General features: G+C 33.2%; 1 pseudogene; it reads left to right on the top strand.

Moving 5' to 3' along the window:
* Positions 1–7,340: 7,340 nt before the first annotated feature.
* The window catches only part of LOC127720883 (neurogenic locus notch homolog protein 1-like), a 39,210-nt pseudogene continuing 23,358 nt past the window's right edge, over positions 7,341–23,192 (top strand).

Here is a 23,192-nt window from a genome sequence, read left to right as displayed (position 1 = left end):
ATTGCAAGGGTGTAGCTTTAAATCTACACACCTGAGACTTAACCTTAATGGGTATCCTTTCACCTTATTTTGGATTTTTTTGAAAACAGAAAGTCGCGCAGATAACTGCAACGAACGTGTATATTTTACTTGCACACTGCAATGACATTAAATTGGTTGAAAATTAACTTGCTTCAACCATCAAGGTAGCATTTATTTCTAACGTTAGATACTTAAAAAATTATATTTTGAAAAAAAAGATCAATTTAAGAAGCTTTCGCAGAGACTTTTTTAAATTAATATCGCTTCGGACGCATGATATTTATAAAGTGTTAGTGTCCGTTGTTTTTATTTTTAGCGGGAGCATAAACAATAACTATATAGATTGTCCTTGGACTTCTTCCATTAATGAGATAATCTATGATACCCTGGTAATGCTGACATGGAGATTAAACAGTCAAAGAATGAAATACTGTTGGCAGTATAAACAACGTAAAACCGAACAAATCACTCAAATCCTCCATGTACTTACCTTAAATTTGTCCGAAGGGATAGGTTGTGGTCATTTTATATGCATGTCCATTATGCCAAAGACACCGTCCATGAGGCGATGCCCAACCAGGTCTTGTTTGATTGGGGATGTTTTAATTTATCTCAAAGGAGACCCTCGTTCCTACGGAGGGATTAATATGTGACTTAACAAGCAGACCAATGACGTATGGCTTCCGAACAGTTTGGTCTCTAGCTATATAGTTTACCTGATAAAGGTTGCTCCAGAAAAATGAACCATGTGCATTCAGATCAGTAATATACGTTCATATTATATAATATTAGTACTCAAATCACTACTTACGGTAAACTGTTCAGTCTGTTATGTTAAATGAAGTCGTTGAACGTGATTTGAAAGTAGAGCTCCAGAAAGCAGATATCGTACATTTAGTAGTCTACAACAAGGCAGACGAATAACTACCATGTCTCTGTGAACAACTTGAACTGAAAATCATATTAACTTATAAGTAAATATTTAACTTAAAGTTGTTATATATAATAGCTATAACCTTAAATCTTAATACCAATTCAAAGTTGAACTGAATTATATTTTCAACCAACCTGTTGGGTTTCACATGTTCTTTAAAGATTTAAAGAAAGACGCAAAATGAGATGACTTTGTCAAGTAGAAGATGTTAATATTACAATTATTTGTCCATAACACCATTGTGTGGATTAATCCATGCAACACCGAGAGACTTTATATAAAATCATAATTATGTAACTATGAGTTTAAACTACTTAGCATTATGTATGACATTGCTGTAATGCACACTAACAAAAAGAAGAAGTTTAACCATATGAACATAAATCATGTGCAATTTAAGCCATTTATATCATGTATCACCTCTAAATCTATTTAACTTTTTAAATCTTATCTTAAATATATTTTATTTACCCAAGGCAAAATGGATAAGACAATGTATAGCATACTCGTGTAGTCTCCATAGTACAATATTTATAACAATTTAACATTAAAGTGAGTATGCATAGAAAATAGAAGTAAACACTTGATAAATGTCGTGCGTCCGAAGCCCCTTTGTGGATCTCCTATATTCAGGATCGCTCAAATTTCAACATTTGAAAGCCAGGAATGCGTAAATACCCTGAAAGGTTAGAAACTATTTGATCAAAAAGGACATGAACAGAATAGCCAAATCCTCCTGAGGTCACCTTTGCCCGAGGGAGTTGGAATCTTTTTCACTTGATAATTTCTTTATTTGTAATTTTAGCAAAGTGTTTTATAAATCATGACAGTACCAAAGCACTGATCCATAATTATATAGTTTCGGTAAAACAATGCTTTTACACGTATTTGATGGTCAATGCTAACGTTTGCCATCACCTGGGTTTCGTCGTCTGTTATCATTCAAGTTTGCATCTAATATGGTATGATTGCCAATGAGGCAAATCTCCAACAGAGACCAAATGACGTAGAAGTTATTAGTTATAGGTCCACTGTCCGGCTTTCAACAATGAGCAAATCCCATACAGGATTGCAAGCTATAACAGGCCCCGAAATAACAAATGTAAAACAATTTAAACGAGAAAACTAACTGCCTCATTTATGTACAAAAAATAAGCAAAAAACAAATATGATATACATGCACAGCAACAAACGACAACCACCGAATTACAGAATCCTGACTTGGGACAAACAAGATCTTTAAACCAAATTTAGCCACAGTATTGTTGTATGTAACATCCTTTAAAACAAACATTATTTCATAAAAATTTAAAGAAAAAAGCATGGCCCTATGTACTCATTCTGAGTGATTTTAAAATTTCTCTAAAATTAATTTAAGCCAAATATTTCAAACATAATAGTGGTGATTGAAAGACAATTACAAATAAACTTTAGTAATTGTTCATACTGATAAAACACGATTGGCATCTCAAACAATTTGCAAAATAAAACAAAACAAATCACTCAAAACCTAAATGTGCTTGGCTTAAATTTTCCCGAAGGGTGGGTGGGTGTGGTCATTTGAATACAAACATTCGTATCGGGCATGCATTTACATTCATGTTAGATCAATCTTTCGGAAGCAAAATTTCACGTCGAATAAATAATGATTGTTGTTTACACATCAATGAATTGTCATAACTTGATCTTTCCCTCTGCCTGAAACTCCTCGTGCAAGCCTCGGAAATGTATAAACCTGATTTTACTTCAATTCTAGCAGGTATATATTCAGGTTATAAATTTCACAAACACATTAAGCACCCGGATGTGTGTAGTGAACTTGAAATGTTTAAATCCTCAACAATTAAAAAGTTCATTTTACAAGGAATATTTGACATATATGATGTATTTTCATATAAAACATTTCAATACCTCAGGGTACAATAAATTTTCCACGCCATTGCAATGATAACATCTGGTGTTATAATGTGAAAATTTGTGACCGACATGTTATTTAATCAATACACCTGTATTATATATTCAAATCACGTTCGAAATTAAAAAAAAAAATGAAATTTCATGCCATAAATTTTTGCATATATTTAATACAAACATGTCCATAAATGCGGTCAAATAGACCAAACAAAAAGGATTTTGAATTTAAATAAATAAAAAATATATATCAGGTAAGTTGGAGGATGGAATTTTGCAGAATCCACTGTAAATAGTATAATCCCACTGAGGAAAAAAGAGTTGCTAACGCAATTTTGCAGGTCTAACATAGTTCGGATAAATCTCAGTATAAATATATTTATATGAGTTTGTTGTACATATATGCATTATCTTTTAGCAAAATGTTTTAGGTCGGTATCGCTGCTAGTGGACTGACAGTTCCTGAGGCACCATTTTGTCAAATAGCCAGCGCGTCGGTATTGGCTCGATTTTAATTAGTCATGTAGATTTTGCATTGTCTACTATAAATTTTATATTTGTTACAATGTTGCTGGTTATTTTAGATAAGACATTGATTGTTCTAGTTAAGCACATTTTTGTTTGTTTTGATGTTCGATATATTTCATGAGTTTTGATGCTCATAAATATTTCACGGTTTTTTTTTATGCTCCCAAATATGTCATGGGTTTTGATGCTCCCAAATATTTCATGGGTTTTGATGCTTCAAAATATGTCATGGGTTTTGATGCTCACAAAATATATCATAGGTTTTGATGATCCCAAATATTTCAAAGGTTTTCACGCTCAAAAATATTTCATGGATTTTTATGCTCCCAAATATTTCTTTGGTTTGGATGCTCACAAATATTTCATAGGTTTTGATGCTCACAAAGATTTCATAGGTTTGATGCTCCAAAATATATCATGGGTTTTAATGCTCACAATAAAATTGAGAATTGAAATGGGCATGTGTCAAAGAGACAACAACCCGACCAAAGAGCAGAAAACAGTCGCAGGCCACCAAAGGGTCTTCAACACAGCGAGCAAATCCCGCACTCGGAGGCGGGCTTCGGCTGGCACCTAAACAAAAATGTGTACTAGTTCAGTGAAAATGGACGTCATACTAAACTCCAAAACATATAAATGAACTAAAATTAAAAATCATACAAGACTAACAAAGACCAGTGGGTCCTGACTTGGGACAGGCGCAAAAATGCGGCGGGGTTAAACATGTTTTGTGAGATCTCAACCCTCCCCCTATACCTCGAGCCAATGTAGAAAAAACAAACACACAGCAATAAGCACAGTAAAACTCAGTTTAAAAGAAGTCCGAGTCCGATGTCAGAATAGGTAACAAAAGAAACTAAGCAAAATGAAAATGATACATAAATTAACATAGGACTACTAGCAGTAACTGACATGCCAGCTCCAGACCTCCATTAAACTGATTGAAAGATTATGTCTTCATCATATGAAAATCAAACACAATCCCTCCCGTTAGGGGTTTAGTATCATACCATCATAAAATATATGAGAAGAACATAACCCGTGTCATGCCATTTTAGAATAAATGTGTTTATTTCCGATGCAAAGACCCATATTTCATAGGTTTTGATACTCCCAAATATTTCATGGGTTTTGATGCTCACAACTATTTCATAGGTTTTGATGCTCCAAAATATTTCATGGGTTTGTTGTCTGTTGCGTATGATTCTTATAAAGGTTATTTAAAAAAAAAAGTGTCATGCGCACTGCAGTCGGTATTATACATCGATAATACAGACACTTTTTTATTATTATGTTATGTTATTATACCCGATTACTTGTTCAGATAGACGATTTATTAGAAACATTTTTCTGCTGATTAGATCGATCAGTTGTCATTAAAACGACTAACTTAAGTACGGGCATAATCCAACGCTTTTACGGTATTAACAATATGATTATCTGATGTGATAAAAGTATGATGATAAATCGTAATGTTGATTGTATCATGTTTCGTTCGGTATGAACTAAATAAAGAAATTATCTTTTATTCTGTAGTCTAAATAATGTTTTTGTATGGAATCTAAATTTTTATGCCTTTATTTCTGATAGATTTATATAAAAATAAAAAAGAGATCTAGGTCACAAAGATTCAAAATCTTATTCTTCAAATTGTCGAATTTTTGCCAGTAGTTATTGATGGGTCAGATAGAAAATCCTAATGCAACAGCTAAACTTACAAACCATTATATGCTTTAATACCTCACAAAATAGGCAGAAGATACCAAAGGACAATCACAAATTATAAGTCGAAGAAAAACTGACAGTTTCTTGACCTAACAGAAAAAAAGCCGAAATAACAATGAACGACCTTCAAAACACTACACAGAAACGTAAAGATTAAGTAACACAAACATCGCCAATAACCGGGGTAATAACAGCAACCTATAATAGGACTACACAGAAACATATAGATTGAGCAATAGGAACACCACCAGCAACCGAGGTGATCACAACAACCTATTAAAAGATATGCTTATAGTTAATTTGACACACGTGACTGACAAAGCCGACTGTATTGACAATGCCCGCCCGAATAGTTCGATATACATACTATAGTTAGGTCAGGCTATAGACTAAAATGTATATTTGTAATCTATTGTATGTACTTTAGTATACATGTGTATTCTTTTCATTACCTTATGTTTAGGGATGTCAAAACACCCGAGGTAGTTAAACTGTATAATAATAGGTATTATATCAAGGGAAAATATCAATTTCTTTTGTAAAATGTCATTCACCTGCTGATCAAAAGTATAACCTACCCAAAGCTATAACACTCTGAAATATTTCTTCACCAGGGCGTCTTTATTACAACAAATGCCAGAAGCGAATCAGTGTTTATATATCATTATTAGAATGTTTGGAAAATGATCCGGAGACATGGACGTTTGTATGTAAGGTCAGAGTCCACTTAATCAATTACGTGCCATGAGCAAAAGTTATTCATTTTATCAATGTCAGATAACCTTGTAGTTTATTTTCGTATTGTCCATGTCCATTGCAGACCTTGAATAGATTTGATAGACCGAATATATGATTGTTGACCATGAAACAATGATCGAAAATTTTGGTTACTGAAAAATACTTGCCTATAACACTATATTTTTTTTGTGTCCGAAGCGTTTTTTCTCGATTTTCCTTCATCAGGAATGCTAAAATATTTTAATGTCGTTGATGTATAAGACCCGAAACACGTGAAGAATTATATGACCAAAAAGGACCTAAAAGTGATAGGTGAAACTTTACTTTTCAGTGTCCGGCAAGTTGCACACATGGATTTAAAGAGAGGCGAAAGATACCAAAAGCGTATAACAAAAATACCGAACTCCAAGGCAACTTCAAAAAGGGGAAGTCCATAAAAACTGACAATATTAAACGCTATCAATCAACAGAACAAGTAAAAAAACAACTGCCATACTCCTGACTTGGTACAAGCATTTTCCGAAGAAAATTGTGGGTTAAACCTATAGCTATAGCTACACTTCCCACTTGTATGACAGTTGTCAAAGAGACATTAGAAATCGGTCTGGTTAATAGTAAAAAATAAAATAAATATATCATATAAATTGTCAGTTCTTCATTATCATAACTATCATGATTATCATAACGAATAAAGAGGTAAACAGCAAGTTATGAGAGTTTTGTCAATAAGTTTATAAAGTTCCGATTGCAAATTGATTCCCAAAGATCATAAATCAGTGAATGTGTTTATTACTAGTTGTGTATGTCACAGAACTTGGTAATATTCCACATGTTTGTAAAAAGTTAGATACGATATGCTTTTTAAGGATTATCCTTCTTCTGGAACGCTTAAATCCAAATATTAGAAAACAAAGGGTGTGTAAGACCTAAAGAACTGTATGACCAAACGGGACCTAAACAATAGCCTACTGTATTAACTGCTCTTAATATAACTTTCAATATTATGGCGTGGCTTACGTTGAGGCAACCGATGCAGTTGCCTTGGTGGAAAATAAAAAACAACTTTTATAATCTAATTCTTTTAAACAATTTCGACCTGAAGCAACAGACTCGCTACTAAACGCTTATAAACCGACTTGTATAATACTATCAGACGGCTTTTTGTTGTTATTGATTCGTAGACGGATAGACGGTATCCTTTGCGAATTCAAGACTTATTGAAACATTTCCCTCCCCTTATTTGAAATCCCCTTTGCGGTGGTTTTCAGTAATCTAAATAGGTCCGACTCAAAGAAATCGACACCATTGAAGCTTAAAGATTTATTTAACCCTACTCCAAGCAAAATCAGTAGAATAGATCCTGATGATGATCCAACTCACGAGACTTCTCCGATCAAATCACTTGCCCATTCGGGTTGGTAAAACATTTAAATTATTAATTTTTGTGTGAAAATATTGAAATTTCTAGTAAATGAGGGTCTGGATGAGGTAAATAGACTTGCAATAAATGTAAAGTTATAAGAATAGAAATTTAGAATGGTGCCAAAGTATAAAAGGAAAATAAAATTATGGGCAAAAAGAATTAGAAATGAATGTTCAAACCCTCATATAACCGTCAGTATGTAGTACTAACATATACAACTGAAACATCGTTGTGTGTTAACACCCCACCCCACCCCCCTTTTCCCTGAGTCCCATGTCTTCAACTTTAATTACACATATTTTCATTGACTTTGATACCATTAAAAAAAAATAAAAATTTATATTTATCAATCAACATGCAGACTGACACAATTTAAATTTTTTATGTTGGTTTTTTTTTTTTTACTTTTTTTCTCGCTATTTTAAATTTATAGTTTGACATTAATAGAATTTACATATTTAAAAGAGTCATTAATTTTAGTCCTTCCAAGAAATATCGGCGAAAACAAAACTGAATAAAAAGTGCCATGTCGCACTTTACATGTAGCGTGCGGCCCGGGTTTATTTCCTAACTTATCGGGGAATGTTGCTGTTCAATCCGTTCGTCGTTTTGTGATGATCATCTATTCGTTTGTTCGTGACCGAGTGAGTAAATGATTATCACAAACATTATTTTAATAAACCTTAATCGTTTCGTTTGGTTTTTTTTTCTGCATTGAAAATTCTGTGCATGCGCCTTCTAATCACAAAACACGGTCCTGTTTCCCTTCTGATATGACGTTAAATATTGTCACAGTAAGGTACAGACACCGACATTAGAGAGTGTACGACGGTTTGGAAATTAATTGGCAGATTCTGTGAGGTGATCATATCTTCCCGTGTTTTTTTATTTTTATAACTTTGAGTTGACCGTAGATAAGATAGTATCGGTTTAAATCATAAACAACTTGCTAAAGACTCAGGAGTCGAAAAATTTTGCACCAGACATATTACTTGTATATAGTATAATGACCTCAAGATGTTGTATAGTTATTTGTGTCGTTTCAATGTGGTTGTTGTCTCATAGACGTATACACTTCCCATATCTCCTTTTACTCACTGCATGGTTATTTGAGTATATCTTCAATTTATATCATTCATAGCGTAAACCATTTAATCGTAATCCACTAGTCAATTGTTTCAAGACTTTTAAGGTTTTGCCGGAAACTAGCGGTTTACAACTCTCCACAAGAGACCAAATGACACAGAAATTAACAACTATAGGTCACCGTACGGCCTTCAACAATGAGCAAAGCCCATACCGCATAGTCATCTATAAAAGTATAAATCATCCCGAGGGTCCGTTAGTCCACAATCGAAATTAGGGAACTGATATAATCCAACGTTACAATGAAATCATATGTGATGAGTGTAAACTTTAGATTTTTGGTTCATAAATCTTTACTGAGAATAAATATTTTTACAGAATCTCTTCTAAAGCAGTCTGAACCTACAAACAGTGATCCTTACTACTTTTCTGGGAAATCTATGAACGACAGTGACAGGACACAACTACTGTTTGATATTAAAATGTCATCCTCTAAAATTGTATTTCCTGCAACAGACGGACGAAGATACTCCTCTAAGTGGGAAGAGAAGTTTCCTTGTTGAGATATTCAATACAAAAAGATGCAGCGTTTTGTATAAATTGTTTAGCGTTTTGTAATTACAAATACGGAGATGTTTTCACAGACAAAGGGTTTAATGATTGGAAAAATGCCACTGGGTCCAAAAGAGGAGTATTACTTTCCCACAACGAGTCAAAAACCCACGAACAAGCAACAAATAAAACTATAAATTATAAACAAAAAGTTTCTAAAGAAGAAAAGGATTTATATGTTTCTATCTCAAAAAGTTATGAAGAAAAGGTAAAACGTAATAGAGAAATACTATTTCGAATAATAGAAACCATAGTAGTTTAAGGACAACAAAATATTCCTTTACGGTGACACAATTGGAATAAGGAAAAAAAGATAGAAGATGGTAATTTTTCTCGCTTCTTACAATGGAAAGCCGATGATGTGCCCATTCTAAAATCTCATTTGGAGAATGCGCCCTATAATGCACAATACACAAGCCCAGACATTCAAAATGAACTGATAAGCTTGTGTGGATTGCAAATTAAAAATACAATTATTAAAAAGGTACAAGAGGCAAAATGGTTTTCCAGCATGGCTGAGGAATCCACGGATGTAGGTACAAAAGAGCAGATGGCACTTTGCATTAGATATGTCGATAGAACTGCTACTGTGTTTGAAGATTTTATAGGTTTTATCGAGATGGAAAAGGTCGACGCAGAGTCAATTGCAACAGCAATAGTTAATAATGTTCAAGAATGTGGGCTAAATATGGACAATTTACGTGGTCAAGGATATGATGGTGCTAGCGTGATGTCTAGTAATATTTCTGGTGTTAAAGCTCGCATACAGCAAATACAACCAAAAGCATATTATCATCATTGCAGAGCGCATTTTTTGAATCTTGTTGTTGCAACATCTTGTAAAGCACTAGCTGAGATTCGGAATTTGTTTGATTCTGTAAGTCAGCTGACATGGTTTCTTGGTGGAAGTGCCAAACGAATGGCTATTGTTTCAAGATACCTGTCTGGTGAGTGACGACACTGATAAACTTGTAATATCGGGAAACAACGAGGATGAACCAATGCTCAGTGACACATAAATTGAAAAAGCTGGTAAAAGGCGTTCAATTCAAAAACTGTGTGAAACACGTTAAACAGCAAGAGTACGCTGTCTTCTTTAATAGCTAAATACAAATCTATAACACAGTCTCTTCAGGATATTGTAGATGAAAGCAGTGCTTCCGATGCGAGGATTAAGGCAAGTGCCCATTTGCGAAAGCTGCATAGTAGCCAATTCATTGTTGCTCTTGTTGTTACGCAACACATACTGAGCTTCACAAGACCTCTAACTCAGGTCTTTCAGAAAACCGACTGTGATATCATTAAAGCATACCAAGATGCAAACACATGCAAAACCGTCATTAATGAGCAAAGGAACGATACCGTATTCGACAGTATTTGGGAAAAGATGAGAGTTTTGGCCACATGTGTTAATATCCAATTAGAAAAACCGAGAACAGCTAAGAGAATGACACAGCGCTCAACTGCAGGAGACACCTCAGACACAGCCAGTAAGTATTTCAAAATAAATGTATTTTGAAACAGCAAAGATATATGAATGGTACAGTTCAGATTTACCAGATGGTGATAGGTATTATATGGAAATTCAGCGATGGATGGCTTTCTGTAATCACCTTAAGGATCCACCTACATCGCTTTCTGAATCGTTCATTCTGGCTGATTCAGACTACTACCCTAATATAAATACAATATTTCATCTGTTACTTACGATGCCAGTAGGTTCCGTTCCGTGCGAAAGATCCTTTTCTGCACTTAGAAGACTTAAACTATGGAACCGGACAACAATGACCGATCATCGATTGAACGGACTGGCCTTAATGCACATCCACAAGGATAAAGACATTGACCGAAACCTTGTGTTGGACAAGTTTGACGCTAGTGGAAATTGACGAATTGGTGCTTTGCACCTGTAGAGGATTTTTAGTATCAAATTACAGAATTTAACTTTCATAAATAAATCTAAAGCACACATGATTATGGTATTTTAAAACACTAGTATTCAATATCTCTTACAAACAAGCAGAAAGGAAAAAAGTAACATCGGAGCTTGACATATTGTTAATACATGTAGCTATTGTTTGAACATATTAGCATTATTATGTTGAATAAAGTAAAACAACTGCTATAACTTTTATGTTTTTTTTTTCGTTTTTCAAATGGTTAAACCTCTATAGCTTCTAGCCCCCAGACCCCCTGCCTTGGTAATATCAGAGGGCAAGCTACACCACTGTATTTAAAGCTAAACACGGCCAATATGTTTATATTGAAAACTTCAATGAAAAGAAGTAGACTTCCACTACTCCATTTGAACTCAAGTGGATAGTTGTCTCATTGGCAATCATACCACATCTCCTTATTTTTATATTGTTTTTTTTTCTCAAAAATTTAGTTGTTAAAAATTGGGCGATTTTAAGAAATGTATATATATATATAATGCTTAAGACTACTTGAAAAGCACTGACAATCGATGTATGTAATGTAATTAAGATTCTCTGTGTATCATTCCCCTCACCCTTTCTGCATCTTTTTCTTGGTAAATATTGAAAGTAAGACAAACAGTTGAACGTGTAAATTTCAAGATAATCAGATTAGCAGATAGCTTCATACATGATACAATTATGGTTTAAAATAACTTTCAATTAGTGTGGTTACCGACTTAAACATACTCTTTACTTTTTACCTCAATCACAAGACTGTTTAGTTTTTTTATTGTTCTCGACTCATGATATTTAAGACCACAAAATGAATAATACGTTAGGCAACGTTTAGCTAACGCTACGAATTATTTTGAACAAATAACAAAAACGATAACCTGTTCAAAATTCAAGAGATATGTTTTTATCCCCTGATAAATGTTGTAATGTAGCATAAAGGAAATCTGAAAGCAAAATAATCATTTTACGTCAGTTTATCTGGAATAAACATTTTATTTACAAGGATGACTAGTATTGAACTCTTGGCGGTTATTTGTGATCATGAATTGAATCAACCCTTTAAATAATGCTATTATTCGCTTTTCAGCTTTGATTTCATGGTAAGTTATGGATTCGATTGATTGATTGAATGTTGGTTAACGTTCAGTGGCATATATTTCATGCATTTTCAGGACGAGAACAAATAAACAATAAATACAATATGTAGATCCTGTAATAGAGGCCGTCCGGATGAAGAACGCGGAAATTTGGAATGCCACTGGAAAATGAATCAAAAATGAGGATATATTGGATAGGACAGAAATATTACCTTACAACGGTTCTGCTAATGACGCCTCAAAGAGTTTTTGCAAGGGTTCTTAACGTGCAGAGAGCTTGACACTCTCTCTTTACGAAGTATCGGATTTAAAGACCCCATTCTGACCGGACGTGACTGCGTACTTGTACATCCAGCATAGTCAAACGGACGGGATTATTGATTCGATGATTGATTGATGAGTTGTCGTTGCTTAAAGTCCACTGTCAAATATGTTATGCATGTGCAGAACGAATACACGTTAAACTATATATCAAATAGGAAGATACTGCATTGTGGGTCGATTTTGTCTGCCACTTAATAAAGATGGAGTGTTAGCTTTGCAACAGGTCAAAGGATTTCTCAAAATTTAACTTGCAGAGAGATTGACACTCCCTTGTCACACGATATGGCGGGAAATTGATAAAATTGAAAAATTTAAAATAGAGGCTATCTGAATCGTAACTGGGGTTCAAGACAATGTTGCTTCATTGTTCAATGGAACTCAGTTTAACACAAAACACCGAAATATGATGTGCAGCTCAAGCATTCACACTCGGTAGCAAACTGTCACACACATCTCTGGTCAACAAATCGGCAGTAATATCAATATCTGAAACATACTTATTTCAGGTTATAGATAGGAACATTCATATTGTTTTGCCTAATTATTCGAAATGCTTTGCTTACAATATTACTCTTTTCTTGTTTGTTTGTTATCATTATGATATTGATAGAGTTAATTACATTATAACTTTTAAATTTGCTCATTTACATTTGAAAATAGATTAATATAAGCTAAAACCTTGTTTCATAATCCAGGTTATGATTCAACTGTTTCCATATGTTCATGTCAATTTGTTTATTGAATTACTTGAATTAATAAACTAAAATGTTATGCAAAAACTCAGCATGTATATGCTTCCTTAATGTTTGTTCTCCAGCCTGAGTCCCACACATATCGTGCGCATAAAATAATTTTAAATAATATATTTGTATTTCAAAATGAAAAGCGATTTAATCCTTTTCATCGCAGTTTTCCTTCTTTTTCCTCTTCGTTTTTTTTCTGTCCAAGGGTTAATAAACGTGAATCTAGAACATATGAATAAAATAAATTGGGACATGTTTACTTTAAAGATCTTTAAAGAATTTGCCTGAATAATTATAGATTGTACAGAGTATATGTATCTAAACATATAATAAATCTGCATTCCACACATTGTTTGGTCGACATCAGAAGCCTCAATGTGACCACCAACTTTTCTTTATATAATGACATGTATATATATAAATGATATATGTTTATGTTTGTAAATGTCTTTTAAACGTACGTCGTACCACATCTCCCTATTTTTATATTCGTAGTCCCATTACATATATAATATAGTTGGTAAGATATATTTGATAGTCGTATCTCAGATTTTCTAAATTTTCGTAGTTTATTTATTATTAAGGGAAGGGCTTATTTGTTTACATTGTACAACTCACCGATTTAAAAATTAATAAGTACAAACCTGATCCCAAGTCTAAAGAATTGTTAAAAATGAGCAAATAACATTATAAATTTGTACATGTAACGGATGTTGGATATATACTATATATATAAGTCGGTTTTTGTATAACTCTGTAAAACATTGTGTCGTTATTCTAAACCTCAAAACTCCCCAAGAGTGACTAGAGAATAGAAATATGGTCACTTTGATCTTCTTCCGACCGGAAGTAAAACCCTTGCCAAGTTGGGCGTCCGTTTAGCTGTGCGGGATTTAGAAATACGCATCTACGTCTGGTCAGAATGGGGAAGTAAAATCTGATGCCTCATGTGAAGAGAGTGCCATGCTCTCTGCACGTTAAGAACCCGTGCAACAACTCTTTGAGGGGTTCATAATTGGCCTGTTGCAAGGCAAAATTTCAGTCCCTATTCAATATATCCTCATTTTTCAGTGGCAGCCCATTTTTCACGACCTTCATACTGGACGGACTGTTTTACAGGACCTTCTTATTGTATGTATTGTTTAATGCTTTTTGTCCGGAACATGCATGAAATATTTTCCACTGGACGTTAAGCAAACACCAACAATAAAACAATCAATCAAACCTTACGTTTAATTTATCCAAAACTGGGTTCTTTATGTAGTGTGCAACATTAATCTGTCTCTTCCTGCTTAGTCCTTTTGAGTGTACAAGATCAGTAGATAAATACAAATATGTTCTGATTAGGAATCATTACTCTCTCTCTCTCTCTCTCTCTCTCTCTCTCTCTCTCTCTCTCTCTCTTAATACTTTGCAGATATCTTTTATAATTTTATAATTTCATATTTGGTCCTGCAATTTCTTTTAAATAGCCTTTTACTTTTCGCCGACCACACAGTAAGTAATCAATCATTAAGACAACTTTGTATAAATAAATATATCATCGAGACAACTAGAGTTATTTCCTCTTAGCAAGGCATATTAAATAACAAAAGTATTTTATTTAACAGAAAGAAAATACCTTTGTTGGTTACATTTTTGGTCTCTACGAAGAAGGAAGTGCAAGAAAATATGACATGATATATAAAAAATAAAATAACGAAAATACCGAACTCCAAGGAAAAACAGAAAGTCCTTTATCAAATGACAAAATCAAAAGATCAAACACATCAAACGAATGGAAAACAACTGTCATATTCCTGACTTGGTACACGCATTTCCTTATGAAGAAAATGGTGGATTAAACCTGGTTTTATAGCTAGCTAAACCTTTCACTTGTATGACAGTCGCATAAAATTCCATTATATTGACAAATATGTGTGTACAAAACAAACAGATATAATAGGTACAAATGTCAAAAATTGGGGTTCAGCAGTCAACATGGTGTTATAATCTTGATCACTATATCAACAAATAACTATTTCAACAAAGAAAAACAAAATGGCATTTAGACACTCTGTAGATAAATACATAAGCAAAAATGATAGACAAGAATACAAAAATGACCATAGCACAATAACACAATGGCGGGATGTATAAATACCTAGCCACGCCAAAAGTATATAACAAAAATTGACTAAACAGTTAAGGTTAGAAATTTACAAAGACAAATAAAAAGAACACTATAACATGTAATTAAGATGATAAACAACGACAGTACCTAGAATCTATACTTCAAAACATCAGGTATTATTTGTGAAGTTGATGCGGAATATGTATCAACAAGTTCTTGGTATCTTCCGATGAACTTCTTTAGAATAAGGACGAGACGTTCTTTGACATACCCTGGTTCATCAACTTTCTCCTCAGACACTGGTGACGTTTTATAAGGTCTGAGTAGCAGCTGCAAGCTCTTGAATACCGAATGAGTTGGGAAATGTATATCCCATATGCAGGTGAAGATGGTATATTGCTGCTAAGGTAGGGGAAATTTATAATTTCAAAATTAATGGATTTACTGATATAGGCTTAGCTTTCTGTGATGTTTTTGTGCTATTTTATTATTCACTCTATATGTTGTCAGTAACGGTCTGATCTATCCCTTGTTTATATTTCGGCGTTTCGATACAAAACTTTTATTTTCGGTCATGCATCAGGATACAGGAGAATTTTCATGCGGTGATGATTAACAAAATTGGTAAAGTCTTGGTTTTACCAATCCACTACTGCGTGATGCCTCATCACTAAATACCACGATGGTTGTTACTAGAGGACAAAGCAGTGTTGACCCTCCTGACCACATTAGGTAAACCCATTTTATAGTGCAGTTGCAGTCCAGGTTGAAATTTTCACTTCCAAGATAATATTTTCCACTTCCAAGGTTACATTTTTCCCTTTAAAGTTGATATTTTCTACTTCTGAGGTGACATTTCTGACTTCCAAGTTAATATTTTCCACTTCCAAGGTGACATTTCTCACTTCCATGTTACCACCCCCAGTTCCAGTTTGACACGCCCAGTTCCAGATTAACTAACATGCCCAGTTCCATTTTGACATGCCCAGTCCCTGTTTGACATACAAAGTTCCAGTTTGACATGCCCAATTCCAATTTGACATGCTCAGTTCCAGTTTGACATACACGGTTCAAATTTGACGTCCAAAATGTCACGTTGGAGGTGATAAATCACAAATTGAAACTGAGAAATGTTAACTTGGACTTAACTAATATCAAAATGGAATTGAGAAAGTTCAAATTGGAACGAACTAAAAATATCACTTTCAAAGTGAGAAATATGAACAACTGAACAACTGAGTGTCTTTGACGGTAATTCGTACACACTACCAGATATTACTCATCGGGAAAAACAAGGCAGATAAAACGTATGTAGCAGAAACGGATGACACAATCTTTATTTTTCTGTGTAGTGTGTTGTGGAATTATTTGTATTTGAGAAGGTTTTATTTCTGTGGTGGTGTCTGTTGTTTACTTTTAAAGGTTCACCCCTACACTAAAAACTCCTCCAAAAGAGTTATTGGAGAAAACGACATGAATTGACACTTCATTATTTTTACGATCACCATTACACATTGATTCACCGATACGATATGTCTCTGTCTTAACTCAATAGCGACATGTTTCAACGTTTTCGATCATTAGATACCAAAAAAGTAAACTGGTCGGTAAATTTTCCGATTGTATCCAATTCCCAATTGGTTGGTTTTTTTTTTCCTTTTCAGTCATATTGCCGTTCAACTGTTTCAGTTCTTATACATCCTTGGCTTTCAAATATTCGGCTTTGAGCGTTCCTGATGAAGGTTAATCCAGAGAAGCGCTTTGAAAGCATGGAACTTATAAAGTGTTGTTTTAATTATTTACTACCTACTCTGTGTTATTTTCAACTAAACTAGGTGGAAGTTGGAAAGTTGAATATAAAACACTAACTTAACCTCGTTGCATGTAAATGTGTATGTTTAAAATTGTTGGTTGCCTCTAGTCTTATCTTTGTGTTTTTCTGAGGTTCGTTTTCTTTTCTATTTTTCAATTTTTGTTTTCATGTCTATCCTTGAAATAATTTATTGTCAGGGGCAAACTTTTGTAGTCTCTGTTAAGTTTGTTTGCTCCTCTTGTTTTTTGAATTTCTGCCAGATTTTCGGAATCCTCTGGTTTTATCCATGTATTGCCATTAAAAAAAATTTGCCCACTAACCCCTACTTTTCTTTTCATAATTTTATTACATATAGTTTAAAAAGCCATATTTGAAAATCTTATAAAATCCTTGTTATTTTTTCATAGTTTTTGAAACAAAAAAGCGTCCAATGATAAAAGTATGAAAAATCTAGAGAGAATCATTTCCTGCCAAATTTTCAATGGCTTTTATCTCGAAAACAAGCACACGGACCCTTCATTTTTTTCTGCTTTTTTAGTTCCTTTATTTATATACTATCATTTGATAACAGTCTTTTAAAAAGCTTGTTATTTTGAAACAGAGTAGCGAACATCCTTAAGTTTATAACTTATCCAAATAATCATCAAAGATACCAGGCTATAACTTATCCAAATAATCATCAAAGATACCAGGCTTATAACTTATCCAAATAATCATCAAAGATAACAGGCTATAACTTATCCAAATAATCATCAAAGATAACAGGCTTATAACTTATCCAAATAATCATCAAAGATAACAGGCTATAACTTATCCAAATAATCATCAAAGATACCAGGCTATAACTTATCCAAATAATCATCAAAGATACCAGGCTATAACTTATCCAAATAATCATCAAAGATACCAGGCTATAACTTATCCAAATAATCATCAAAGATACCAGGCTATAACTTATCCAAATAATCATCAAAGATACCAGGCTATAACTTATCCAAATAATCATCAAAGATACCAGGCTATAACTTATCCAAATAATCATCAAAGGAACCAGGCTATAACTTATCCAAATAATCATCAAAGATACCAGGCTATAACTTATCCAAATAATCATCAAAGATACCAGGCTATAACTTATCCAAATAATCATCAAAGATACCAGGCTATAACTTATCCAAATAATCATCAAAGATACCAGGCTATAACTTATCCAAATAATCATCAAAGATACCAGGCTATAACTTATCCAAGTAATCATCAAAGATACCAGGCTTATAATTTGTTACGCCAGACGCGCGTTTCATTTACATAAACCCATCAGTCGCGCTCGAATCAAAACATTTAGAAGGCCAAAACAAATTCGAAGTTCTAAAGCATTACTAACCGAAAATTCCGAACATTTATGCCAACATTTCCGTTTATAAGTCCCTGTATGAACTTTGACTTATAGGTATACACAAATAAATAACCAAGAAAAGGGTTTAGTTAGTCCAATTTAAATATCGATAATAATTTATCAATTAGAAACTGAAGGCATACAGATTACTTAGTTATGTGGAAAACATTAAGGAGTTTGTTTGAATCGATTGAAAGACATAGAATTTGAAGTTTGCTTTACCAATTAGAAAGTGCAAAAATCCATATGGCGATTGTGTTGTAGGTTGCAATTCAACTAAACATTAGAAGGGAGAGCAAGGAGGTAGAAAATGTATTACGAAGAGGTAAATGTCTCAAAAAAACTCCAAAACTGTTTTTTTTTTTTTTTTTTTTTTTTAGAATCAAAGTGTGACCAATGTTGCTGCAACAATATTCAGTAATTAAATGCATTAATGTAGGAAAGATCATGAGTTTTAAATGCTGAGCCCGGTCGAAATATTTCATGATTTTAAATCGTGAGTTTTACTTTGCATCAATGATCTAATCATTTTACCCATCCAAGTAGTTTGACTGCTTATTTTGTATTTCTAGAGGAAATGTGTTTTGTTGTGTGATTCGAATTTAAAATATGAAACATGATTTTTAATTTACATGGCCAGTTTGTACTTACAAGAAATTCGATTATTTACAGGAAAATGAAACTTAAGATCTATCTTGATATTGTTTCATTTTGTAAGAGTACAATATGCAGTATGACGAAGTCACCCAAATGTGCAAAATTAAGGTCTATCGGTGGTCAAATCTAGTAAATACGTTTGAATGTAAAATGAAAAAAAAAACAACATGTGTAAACTATGGGAATCGCTTGTACTCCAAAAGGAGCGTGACCGGTTTCGTAATGGTCCCCTGCTATGCATGCATCACCCGATATGCGAATACCACAAAAACAGTCGAACTGTCATGATATGGAATAAGATACAATCAGTTAATTTATAGATCCGTCGATTTTTATCCCCCGGGAATAGATTTTTTGCAAAACCCTTCGGAACTTTCGTCTCTCAATGCAATTCAACTTCATACTTTATTTGGTCTTGTAAAATTTTGTTGCTTCGAACGTCACTTATGAGTCTTTTGTATACGAAACGCGCGTCTGGCGTACAAATTTTGATCCTTGTATCTATGATGAGTTTATTCTAGTATCTTAAGAGCTAAAAACATTTGTCTCTTGAGTTCAGACACAGACAAAGTGATCAACTAATTCTTGTAGGTGTCCGCAAAACTTGAGTAAGGGACTGTAACAGGAAAATGTAATACAAAATAGTTAAACTAACGAATTATTTATTAGTCAAAGGAGGTTATTATAGAATATCTTTAATTAGACTGACACGCGATACAGTTAATTCTGACTGAATATTTTCTTTTTTTCTTATTTTTCTTTTTTCTTTTTTTTTTAATCAATTATATATAGGAATGCACTACATACGAAAAGGAAAGAATTTTATTCTTAATGAAGCATGTATTCAATGTAAAAACTTCCTTTTTATTTCAAAGTACGAACAGTTTATTTGGTTGGTGTCCAGTGAGTCTTAAAATGTTAATATGTCAGTGTCAAGATTTATTAGTACTTGTTTTAAAATAAAAGAAAATTGGCATTCCAGAGACTAAATATACATGTAGTAGTGATGTAGTTAATGTTTTATGTATTAGAGAGGGTTAATATTCTATTTTATTTATTTTCAAACACCATCTGGTATGGAGTATAGTTATTTATTCATTTATTTTCAATGTAATATATCTTAAAAATACTGTATATTTAATACTAAGTATATATATGTATATGCTCGGAAATGGGCCCTTTAATTGGATTCAATAAAATATTCTTATTCTTATAATAATTATATACAATAGTACAGACATTGAAATATCAAGTTCATATATATATATAAATAGAATATAATACAACTCATCAGAAAATGTATAGTTTGGAACTAGAATATAACATTGTGTTGGGTTTTTATAAAAGGTAACTTTTACCTTTTAAAAGTAGAGGGTATTAAATAATTTCAAAAAAACAAAAGAAGAATTAAAAAAAATCCGAAAAAAAATCCAGTAAAATAAACAACAAAAAAAAGAACAAGAAAAAAGTTTGGTTTGACGAATTTTGTGTTAAGAGAAAAAGAAAAATTTAGTTTCATGACAGTTAATTTACTTTTTATTGCTAATCCATAAAATTATCATGTAAAGCTTCCTGGTAAATAAGCCAAGCTTGGTTAAACTTGTCAAAACATTTATTTTTAAACGCTATCTTCTCCAAATAGAAATGATACTTTATTTCATCAGTCAATGCTGTTAAACTTAATTCTCCTTTAAAATATCTTGTATTATATATATATTGTTTAATCCAGAGAAATATATTGTTTTGAGGGTCACCTTTGTACATTCTGACTGAATATTTTTACTCTCTCTGACATTATTTCTATCTGGCACAAGTAAAAAGTAAAATAACAAAAATACCGAACTCCAAGGAAAATTCAAAACGGAAAATCCCTTACCAAATGGCAAATTCAAAAGCTCAAACACATCAAACGAATGGAAAACACCTGCCATATTCCTGACTTGGTACAGGCATTTCCTTATGTAGAAATTGGTGAATTAAACCTGGTTTTATAGCTATCTAAACTTCTCACTTGTATGACAGTCGCATAAAATTCCATTATATTGACAACAATGTGTGAACTAAACAAACAGACATAATAGGTAAAATGTCAAAAATAGGAGTACAGCAGTCAACATTGTGCTATAATCTTAATCACTATAAAAGCAAAAAAATATGTAAACAAAGAAAACAAAATGGCATATAGACAAAGCACATAAGCAAAAATGAAAGACAAAAAAACAAAAATGACCATATCACAATAACACAATGACGGGAAGTACCGAGCCACACCAAAGGGATATTACCAAAAATGGACTAAACAGTAAAGGTAATAGTTTACAAAAACAAATGAAAAGAACACTATAACACGTAATTAAGAAGATAAACAACGTCAGTACCTAGAATCTTGGAATCTATACTTCAAGACCATCATGTATTATCTGTGAAGTTGATACGGAATATTTATCAATAAGGTCTTGGTACCTTCCGATGAACTCTTTAGAAAAAGATGAAACGTTCTTTGACATATCCCTGTTTCATCAACTTTCTCCTCAGACACTGGTGACGTTTTATAAAATCTGGGTAGCAGCTGCAAGCTCTTGAATACCGAATGAATGTATATCCTATATGAAGGTGAAGTTGGTATATTGCTACTAAGAAAATTGATACTCTCGACTTCATCATCACTTACAATACACAGGGAGGGTAACCCAAAAACTGATGTTAAAAATTAATGTTTTTAGCGTTACACCTGTTGACGTTTTATTCTTGTTTATTTTGTTGTACTGTTTTTAAAGTGCCGTTTAAACCCGTGTCTTCTGGACCTGCGTCGCTGTATGCAATTGATTGAGGCAGCATGTACACCGAAGCATAACTGATCATCCCCTTAAATCATTGAGGCCAAGAAAACTTTGATGAACATTTCCCTTGTACAGTGAGTTTTGTAAAATTAAAACTAACGGAAAATAGGAAGTGACTTCACGGCAGATGTAAACATTTCTGACACGTTATCAATTAAAACTAGCAAGTGCAGATCAAATATAAAACCATTCTATTCCATAGAAGCAAGAAAAAACTGACAGAAATTCTCCTTGCACAATTAGTATGTTTCAATTTCAAACTATCGGCAAACAGGAAGTCGCTGCACGGCAGATGTAATAAACAGCTGCGCCATGAGCGCATGATACGCCAGTCGCTTTTTCAAAGAATAACGTTCAATAACTTCTCAATGTCATATCAGAAATTTATGAAAAACTAAAGGGAGGTTGTCTTAATAGATATGAACCAGTCACCAAAGTTTCATGAAAAATGTTCAAAGCACTTTACAGATATTGTCTGAAAACTGGAAAATACCCCTTTTTTAAGAATAAAATTCCATAACTCGGGAACGTAAAATCAAAAATTTATAAAAATCGAAAGGGAGCTTAAGTCAGTAGATATAAACTAGTCACCAAAGTTTCATGAAAACTGCTGAAAGCATTTTTGAGTTATTGTCCGAAAACTGGAAAATCACCCTTTTTTCAATGAATAAAAACCCATTACTCGGAAACTTAAAATTTGAAATTTATAAAAATCGAAAGGGAGCTTAAGTCAATAGATATAAACAATTCACCAAAGTTTCTTGCAAAGTGGTGAAAGTGTGTTTCAGCTACTGTCAGAAAACTGGAAAATCCAATTTTTTAATGAATAAAACCCCGTAACTCGGAAATTTAAAATCTAAAATTTATAAAAAACGAAAAGGAGCTCACGTCAATAATTATAAACAATTCACCAAAGTTTCATGCTAATTGGTTAAAGCGTTTTTGAGTTATTGTCCGACATGTTGACGACAGACGGACGGACAACGGTATACCATAATACGTCCCGTAAACGGGCGTATACAAATTGCTTACACATTACAGCTCAACATTATCAAACTGTGTACTAAATATAAAATCATTCCCTTTCATTGAAGCCAGGAAAACTTTGACGAAAGTTTTCTATTCAATGTCTTTCAATTATGACTACCAGTGTTTATCCAACAATACGTGATCCTAGAGCAGGATATTCATCTATCGGGTCCCGAATACCCATACTGTCAGATCATCCGTATATAAATGTGTCTCCCCTTCCTGACTTATTCCCTATTCTATTTCTCCTTCCTGTCAATAGAATCTT

This window comes from Mytilus californianus, unplaced genomic scaffold (genome assembly GCF_021869535.1).
Source record: "Mytilus californianus isolate M0D057914Y unplaced genomic scaffold, xbMytCali1.0.p SCAF_11, whole genome shotgun sequence".
NCBI classification, from domain to species: domain Eukaryota; kingdom Metazoa; phylum Mollusca; class Bivalvia; order Mytilida; family Mytilidae; genus Mytilus; species Mytilus californianus.
The sequence above is the reverse complement of the archived record's forward strand: the minus strand, read 5'-3'. Positions and strand labels throughout refer to the sequence as shown.